Here is a 9,373-nt window from a genome sequence, read left to right as displayed (position 1 = left end):
CGCTCTCACAGTCACGCTCTGTTCCGTTCACTCTGCAACCAAACAAAAAACAGAGCCGCTCTGTTCCAGATTACCAAACACAGAACAGAGCGGCTCCATTCCTAGAATTAGGGATGGAACGGCTCCGTTCTACTTGGCTCCTCAACCAAACACTACCTTAGGTTCCCGAGGGCTTCCTCGGCCTTGGGGGTCCAAGTGAAGCGCTCGGTCTTCCTCAAGAGGCGGTACAGAGGTAAGCCTCTTTCGCCGAGGCGTGAGATGAAACGGCTCAGAGCGGCAAGGCATCCCATGACCCTCTGTACTCCTTTCAAGTCCTTGATGGGGCCCATATTGGTGATGGCCGCGATTTTCTCCGGGTTGGACTCGATGCCCCGCTCGGAGACGATGAACCCTAGGAGCATGCCTCGGGGGACTCCGAAGACACACTTCTCGGGATTGAGTTTTACACCTTTCGCCTTGAGACACTTGAATGTCGTTTCAAGGTCGAAGAGGAGGTCGGAGGCTTTCCTCGTCTTGACTACGATGTCATCGACGTAAGCCTCGACCGTTCGACCAATGTGTTCTCCGAACACGTGGTTCATGCACCTTTGGTATGTCGCACCCGCATTCCTCAAACCGAATGGCATAGTAACGTAGCAGTACATGCCAAAGGGCGTGATGAAAGAAGTCGCGAGCTGGTCGGACTCTTTCATCCTGATTTGGTGATACCCTGAGTAGGCATCGAGGAAAGACAGGGTTTCGCACCCAGCAGTGGAATCCATGATTTGATTGATGCGAGGCATAGGGTCGGGAACCTTCGGGCATGCTTTGTTTAGACCAGTATAGTCTACACACATCCTCCATTTCCCTCCTTTCTTTCTCACAAGCACAGGGTTGGCAAGCCATTCGGGATGGAATACCTCTTTGATGAACCCTGCAGCCATCAGCTTGTGGATCTTCTCGCCTATGGCTCTGCGCTTTTCTTCGTCGAATCGGCGCAGAGGCTGCTTCACGGGTCGGGCTCTAGCTCGGATATCCAGCGAGTGCTCGGCGACATCCCTCGGTATGCCAGGCATGTCCGAGGGACTCCACGCAAAAACTTCGGCGTTCGCGCGGAGAAAGTCGACGAGCACTGCTTTCTATTTGGGGTCGAGCTTGGAGCCGATCCGGATCTACTTGGAGGCATCGTTGCTGGGGTCGAGAGGGACGGACTTAACCGTCTCAGCTGGCTCGAAGTTGCCGGCATGGCGCTTCGCATCTGGCGCCTCCTTGGAGAGGCTCTCTAGGTCGGCGATGAGGGCCTCGGATTCGGCAAGGGCCTCGGCGTACTCCACGCACTCCACGTCGCATTCGTACGCGTGTCGGTACGTGGAGCCGACGGTGATGACCCCGTTGGGGCCCAGCATCTTGAGCTTGAGGTAGGTGTAGTTGGGGACGGCCATGAACTTGGCGTAGCATGGTCTCCCCAGTACCGCGTGGTAGGTTCCTCGGAACCTGACCACCTCGAATGTGAGGGTTTCCTTTCGGAAGTTGGAGGGAGTCCCGAAGCAGACGAGCAGATCGAGTTGTCCGAGGGGTTGGACGCATTTCCCGGGGATGATCCCGTGAAAGGGTGCCGCGCCGGCCCGGATCGAGGACAGATCGATCTGCAGGAGCCCGAGGGTCTCGGCGTAGATGATGTTGAGGCTGCTGCCTCCATCCATGAGGACCTTGGTGAGCCTGATGTTGCCGATGACGGGATCGACAACGAGCGGGTACTTTCCTGGGCTCGGCACGCGGTCGGGGTGGTCGCCCTAGTCGAAGGTGATGGGCTTGTCGGACCAGTCTAGGTAGACTGGCGCCGCCACCTTTACCGAGCAGACCTCCCGGCGCTTTTGCTTGTGGTGCCGAGCCGAGGCGTTCGCCACATGCCCACCGTAGATCATGAAGCAGTCGTGGACCTCGGGGAACTCCTCTGCCTTGTGATCCTCCTTCTTGTCGTTGTTGTGGGCTCTGCCACCCTCCGCCGGTGGCCCGGCCTTGTGGAAGTAGCGCCGAAGCATGACGCATTCCTCAAGGGTGTGCTTGACGGGACCCTGATGATAGGGGCACGACTCCTTGAGCATCTTGTCGAACAGGTTAGCGCCTCTAGGAGGCTTCCGAGGGTTCCTGTGCTTGGCGGCGGCGACAAGGTCCGCGTCGGTGGTGTCGCGTTTCGCTTGCGACTTCTTCTTGCCCTTCTTCCTCGCGCCGCGCTGAGCGGACGCCTCGGGGACGTCTTCCGGCTAGCGCCCCTAAGGCTGCTTGTCCTTCCGGAAGATGGCCTCGACCGCCTCCTGACCAGAGGCGAACTTGGTGGCGATGTCCATCAGCTCGCTCGCCCTGGTGGGAGTCTTGCGACGCAGCTTGCTCACCAGGTCGCGGCAAGTGGTGCCGGCTAGGAAAGCGCCGATGACATCCGAGTTGGTGATGTTGGGTAGCTCGGTGCGCTGCTTCGAAAATCGCCGGATGTAGTCTTGGAGGGATTCTCCCGGCTGCTGGCGGCAGCTTCGGAGATCCCAGGAGTTCCCAGGGCACATGTATGTGCCCTGGAAGTTGCCGGCAAAAGCTTTGACCAGGTCGTCCCAGTTGGAGATCTGCGCAGGAGGCAGATGCTCCAGCCAGGCTCAGGCGGCGTCGGAGAGGAACAGGGGAAGGTTGAGGATGATGAGGTTGTCATTGTCCGTCCCACCTAGCTGGCAGGCCAGTCGGTAGTCCGCGAGCCACAGCTCCGGCTTTGACTCCCCCGAGTACTTGCTGATGGTAGTCGGGGTTCGGAACCGGGTCGGGAACGGCGCCCGTCGTATGGCCCGGCTGAAAACTTGCGGACCGGGTGGTTCAGGTGAGGGGCTCCGATCCTCCCCGCTGTCATAGCATCCCCCACACCTGGGGTGGTAGCCTCGGCGCACCTTCTCGTCGAGGTGGGCTCGACGGTCGCGACGGTGGTGCTCATTGCCGAGGCGACCTGGGGCCGCAGGCGCTGAGTTCCGCGTTCGCCCGGTGTGGACCGAGGCTTCCCGCATGAATCGAGAAGTCGCGGTGCGATGCTCCGGGGAGAACCCCTGCCTTCGGGAGGCAGAGCTCTCGGCCCGTCGGACCGCGGCATCTTCCAGGAGATTCTTGAGCTCTCCCTGGATACGCCGCCCCTCGGTGGTGGATGGTTCCGGCATCGCTCGGAGTAGTATCGCTGCTGCAGCCAGGTTCTGGCCGACCCCACTAGAAGCCGGGGGCAGCCTCGCCCTGCCATCGTCGGCGATGCGGTGCTGGACGTCCTGGGCCAGTTGACGCGCTTCTCCGGCCGGTGCTCGGCCTGCCCACTCCTGTCCGATATTTTGCCGAAGCTGCACAAGTTGTCCTGCTTCCTCGTCGAGTCTGGCCTGTACCTCGCGGATTTGCTCGAGCTGTGCGTCCTGACCCCCCGCAGGGACTGGGACCACAGCTAGCTCCCGAAGGATGTCAACGCGAGGCGCAGGTCTAGGGGGATCACCGTCCTCCGGCATACCAAGATGGTTACCTTCGTCGAGACCCCCTAGATCGACGTGGAAGCATTCGCGACTTAGGCCACAGTCCTCGTCGCCGAGGCTATGGCTGCTATCAGAGCAATCGGAGCGGCAGTAGTCACATGCGGTCATGAAGTCCTGCATGGCACTGGGGTTATCGAGCCCGGAGAAATCCCAACCAGAGTCGGGCTCGTCATCTTCCTCGGAACCCGGGGGCCTGTAGGTCGAGACGGTCGTCAGTCGGTCCCAGGTTGACCGCATATGATACCCCAGAGGGTTTGGATATGCCTTTATGAAAGCGTCCACCGAAGCGGGGTCGCTTGGTGGGTCGCAGCTGAATCTAAAAGGCATGGGATGGGAAATGGACGGTACCTCTTGATCGACGGGTGGTGACGAAGTCGCGTCAGGGACGGACTGCACCGTTATCTCAGGTACGAGGCTAACGCCCAGCAAGTCCTTCGCGAGCGTGCTGGCGTCGTCCGTCTGCTTGGGGTTGGCGTGTTGCAGAGAAACGACGCTCGTCTTCGTCTCAGACGCGAGGTCAACGCCCAACGTGTCCCCCGTTGGGGCGCCGGCGCCGTCGACTCGCTCGACAGCCGACGAGGTGCCGCCTCCTGCTTGGCCATGCTTGCCCCGCCTCCTCCTCCATCGGCGGGGAAGGTGACGGGACAGACACGGATGTTGCTCTTCCGTCACATGGGGAAGACGTCATCGATTCCGCCACCGGCGGGTGGGCTGACGGCCGCCATTGTCGTTGTCGCGCGGTGGAGGAAGGAGTATCATGTCGTAGCTATCGTCGAGGGACATGAACTCAAGACTCCCGAAACGAAGCATTGTCCCGGGTTGGAGAGGTTGCTGGAGACTACCCATCTGGAGCTTGACGGGAAGCTGTTCGTCAACACGCAGCAGGCCCCTACCTGGCGCGCCAACTGTCGGTGTTTCGACCCCGGGGGGTCCCTGGACCGACGAGTAAATTGTCGCTGCGTGTCCCAGCCCAGATGGGTAGGCGCGAGACGGAACACAAAGGGGGGAGAAACAGCAAAGGGGAACCCGTGGCCTTCGTGTTGTCCTGCGCCCAGGACGGATGTGCTTGCAGTAGGGGGTTACAAGCGTTCGCGTGGGAGAGAGAGAGCGAGAGCCTTGTGCGTCGGCCCGTTCTCCCGCGCGGCCAACCCTCTCATACGAGAGCCCTGGACCTTCCTTTTATAGACATAAGGAGAGGGCCCAGGTGTACAATGGGGGTGTAGCAATGTGCTAACGTGTCTAGCAGAGAGGAGCCAGAGCCCTAAGTACATGCTGTCGTGGCTGTCGGAGAGGTTTTGGCACCCTATTCATGTGATGTCGTGGCCGTCGGAGGAGCGCTTGAGCCCTGTGGAAGTACAGCTGTCGGAGCTGTCGGATCCTTGCTGACGTCTCCTTGCTTCCGTAAGGGGCTGAGAGCCGTCGTCGTCATGGAGCACGCGGGGTGTCATCATTACTTGTTTACCGGGGCGAACCAGATGGGTCGCCGGTCTTGTTCCCCGTAGCCTGAGATAGCTAGGAGTAGGGTAATGATGGCCCCCTGTGACGTGGTCGATCCGAGCCCGAGGTCGGGCGAGGCGGAGGCTCCTCTGAGGTCGAGGCTGAGTCCGGGCCCGGGGGTCGAGCGAGGCGGAGACCGTCGTCTGAGGTCGAGGCTGAGTCCGAGCCCTAGGGTCAGGCGAGGCGGAGTCCGTCGTTCGAGGTCGAGGCTGAGTCCGAGCCCTGGGGTCGGGCGAGGCGGAGTCCGTCATCCGAGGTCGAGGCTGAGTCCGAGCCCTAGGGTCGGGCGAGGCGGAGTCCGTCATCCGAGGTCGAGGCTGAGTCCGAGCCCTGGGGTCGGGCGAGGCGGAGTCCGTCGTCCGGCGTCGAGGTTGAGCCCGAGCTGTGGGATCGGGCGAGGCGGAGCTTCCTATGGCGCCCGAGGCTGGACTTAGCTGCTGTCAGCCTCACTCTGTCGAGTGGCACAACAGTCGGAGCAGGGCAGGCGGCGCTGTTTTCCTGTCAGGTCGGTCAGTGGAGCGGCGAAGTGACTGCGGTCACTTCGGCCCTGTCGACTGAGGAGCGCGCGTCAGGATAAGGTGTCAGTCGATCCTTGCATTAAATGCTCCTGCGATACGGTCGGTTGGCGTGGCGATCTGGCCAAGGTTGCTTCTCTGCGAAGCCTGGGCCTCGGGCGAGCCGAAGGTGCGTCCGTTGCTTGAGGGGACCCTCGAGCGAGACGTGAATCCTCCTGGGTCGGCTGCCTTTGCTCGAGGCTGGGCTCGGGCGAGGCGGGATCGTGTCCCTTGAGTGGACGGAGCCTTGACCTGAATCGCGCCCATTAGGCCTTTGCAGCTTTGTGCTGATGGGGTTACCGGCTGAGATTAGGAGTCTTGGGGTACCCTAATTATGGTCCCCGACACATGTGCACACCTTTTTTTGAGTGTACTGTTAATATAATGTATGTAGCATGTTACAAGTGGACCAAAAGCAACATTAGTATGTCTTCGACTAATCTATTTGTTTTAGTAGCCCAAAATATCCACATGTATATATATATGAATATACATGCATATTCTAGATATGTCTTAAGGGCATACCTAACATCATACAAAATACATTAACAGTATTAAACATAAGGATGTTGAAAGCATCAGTTTTTTGATACATTAACTCTTCCCTCTCTTTTTTCAGCTACCAGTGGCGGCCTGCAGCCTTTACTTGGTACTGGAGTTCTGTAGCAATTTTCCTGCTTTTTAAAAAGAAAAAAAACAGTGTCCACTGCAAAAGAATCGAACGGTTTCTATTTTTTTAAGGATGACGTGGCCCTTCGTGGTAACGGCTAGCTGCAGGACTTTAATATATAGTAATAATAATAAAGTAATAGTAATAGCGTGAAAGACTAATTGCATATAGTAAAATACCGCTTCATTTTCTGAGTATTGCTCATAGTAAAATAATAGGCCACACAGTTTCCTCCTACGGAATAATATCTCCTGGTCACATTTTGTAACCTGGGCAGCACGGCCACAAAAAAAACGCACAGGCGCACGCGGTCGCTATTAGTACTAGTAGTTGCAATAAAATGTCAGTTCAGTTGGATACTCAATAAATTATAATGATTTTTTTTTTGCTGTAGCTAGTTTGATGCTATGGCAACAAATACAATGTTTCATTATATTTGCAACAAAAGTAATACTTCAATTGTAACTAATGGGCCGGGGTGATATCTAGATCCAATTTCTTTTACATGAGGGATGGGTTTTTTTTTATATATCAAGTAATTGTAATGCAACTGTATCATAAACTAGGTTGCAATTGGGTTGAGATACAAATCAAACATTATAGCTAGATATTAAATAAACAAGCTGCAATAGAATCCTTACTGCATCTTGTTTGATGCAATCGCAACAGGTAAAATGTTTTAATTGTAACAAAAATAATACTCTCTCCGTTACAATTTATGATTCGTTTGAATTTTTTACGCTAAGTTTGACCGGCTCATCTTATTCAAAATATACATATATAATTATTGTTAATTTTTTGTTGTGATGTTGTTTAGCATATAATATATTTTAAATATGGCTTTGATTTTTTTTCATTTTTTGCAAAAAAAAATTTGAATATGACGAGCCGGTCAAACGTGGCACAAAAAAGTCAAACGAATTCTAATTTGGGATAGAGAGAGTAACTCAGTTGTATCTGACAGAATAGATCTCATTTTGTTCGCCATGTATTTTTCTCATGTTTTTCTCAATAATACGCTCTGCAAACGGTTCGTGGATCGAAGTTATTATGGTTTGAGAATACCGTATTTTAAAAAAATTAAATCGCAAAGGAAAAAAAAAATCTACATGTCAAATATGTGGACCACGGTTTCGCGTGTGACTGTGTGAGAGAGATGTTACAAAATATTGTCCTGTGATCAACTGGCAGTTACTCCCAAGGGACACACCCCTTGGGAGACTTTGTATCCCCTGTATAAATACATGACACTCTGCAATAAAGACAACAGTTCTGTCATTTGTATTCTCTCTGTCTCTCTCCACTGAGTATACTTTAACACGTTATCAGCACGAGACTCTCGATCTAGCGGCTTCTTCCTCCACGCTCCCGTCGACACTGGCTGTCCGCCGTACGCAGAGAACATCCCTTGCCGACGACCAGCGGCCTCCTCTGAGCCACAACGCAGGCGAGACGGCGGCGGAGGACGCGAGGCGGAGCATGGCGTTCACGTAGGCATCACTGATCGCAGAGAGGGGTTTCATCAGAGGATGGGATTTTCTTTCGGACATGAACTGCATGTCTGCCAACGATTGGCACTAAGCCCAAGAAAGCAAACGCATGGATAAATGACATTGGATTACTGGCTCAATGTCGTGAGGTAAAATGCAAATCCATCATTTTCCCATATGTACTGGAGTTTGCAACTGTTTTTTTTTAAACGTTGTCTTGCGTGATCCTCAACCCCGGCCATACGAGGCCACGACGCGGCTTCAGCGCGCGCAGCCAGCCCCGGCCATGACGTGACCTCGCGCCCTTGCCAGGCTCCCACGCCGAGGAGCCGCCGGAGTCGGTGGCGTCGAGATCGGCCGCGCCGGGGGCCAGCCCGAGCCGTGCCCACACCGGGGAGGCTCCGAGCCACGCCCGCATCCTAAGGCACGCGGCCAGGCGTCTGCACCGCGGATGGTCGAGCGTCCGCGTCGTAGCGGTCGATGTCACGCCCGCGCGAGGCCGCGCCCTTGCCGCGGCTGCGCTTGCGCCCGGCCGGGGCAGCGCCCGCCCAACCGCGCCCGCGCCGCCCGGAGATCCAGCCTCGCGCTGGGGACCCCGCACCCGCGCTGGCCGAGGGCAGCCGCGCCTCGCACCGCCGAGGATGGGGGCTGCCGTGCCGGGGCTGGGACGCCGCCCAAGCGCCCGTCCCGTGGTCGGGCAGCCGCGCCTCGCGCCGTCGGTTGTGGCTGCGGGGGCTTGGTCGGACAAGATGTCAGACGGCGGCTGCTCCCGAGGACGTGCAGGGAGGCCCTGTTGCTCGTGGCGGCGGCCAGACAAGCTGGGGGCGGTTAGGGTTTGAAACCCTAGCCGCCCCATTAACAATAGGCACGCCTAGCCCTTCGGTGAACTGTCTGGGCCGGCCTGCCAGGTTGGACCGGCGTGCAGGCCGCTTGGCCCGCCTGCAAGCCGCCTGGGCTACTTCTATGGGTCCAAAATGGCCTATTTTATTATTTTAAATTTTGAATTTTAAATATAAGACTCTGTTTTATATATCAATTCAGTTCTAACTTGTGTTAGTGTGTCTAAATTCGATATTTAGACTGCAAATTGTAGTATGTATTGTACATACTTGTCTGTTTTATTATAAATCTGGCAGACTTTAATTTGTGAATTATCTTTGTTTTTACATTTATAATTCACATATTTTCGACTTGCTTTGTTTTTGCATTCTTTTATGTTTGCATAGAAAACATAGCACATAATTAAGTCGAAACTTAATGGTCCTCATGCAAGATAATGTTGCATTTTTTGGAAAATAGCATAAGGTGATGGAGTCCTAAGCACTGGCTGCGCTAAATTCTTTATAGAATTTAGTAGCCCAGAGACCGTGCTTTAGGCCGCATTTGAAATGCCTATCACTATGAGGTCTACATCTTTCGAGATGATTACCTATATGTGCTAACCCAAAAAGATCACGGACCAAGCAGGCGTCGCGGGCTATGGAGCCAGGCTGGACGCTGCAGTCATGGTGACTGCTAAAAGAATTCTTTTAATTAAGTTCTACTTAATTAAACGATGAATTCTTGCAAAATATGACGCATATCTTGAACTTGGGATATTTCAACACATGATGGAGATCTAGGCTTTGGCTGCAATAAATT

This window comes from Zea mays, chromosome 4 (assembly GCF_902167145.1).
Source record: "Zea mays cultivar B73 chromosome 4, Zm-B73-REFERENCE-NAM-5.0, whole genome shotgun sequence".
NCBI classification, from domain to species: domain Eukaryota; kingdom Viridiplantae; phylum Streptophyta; class Magnoliopsida; order Poales; family Poaceae; genus Zea; species Zea mays.
Note: the sequence above shows the minus strand (reverse complement) of the source record.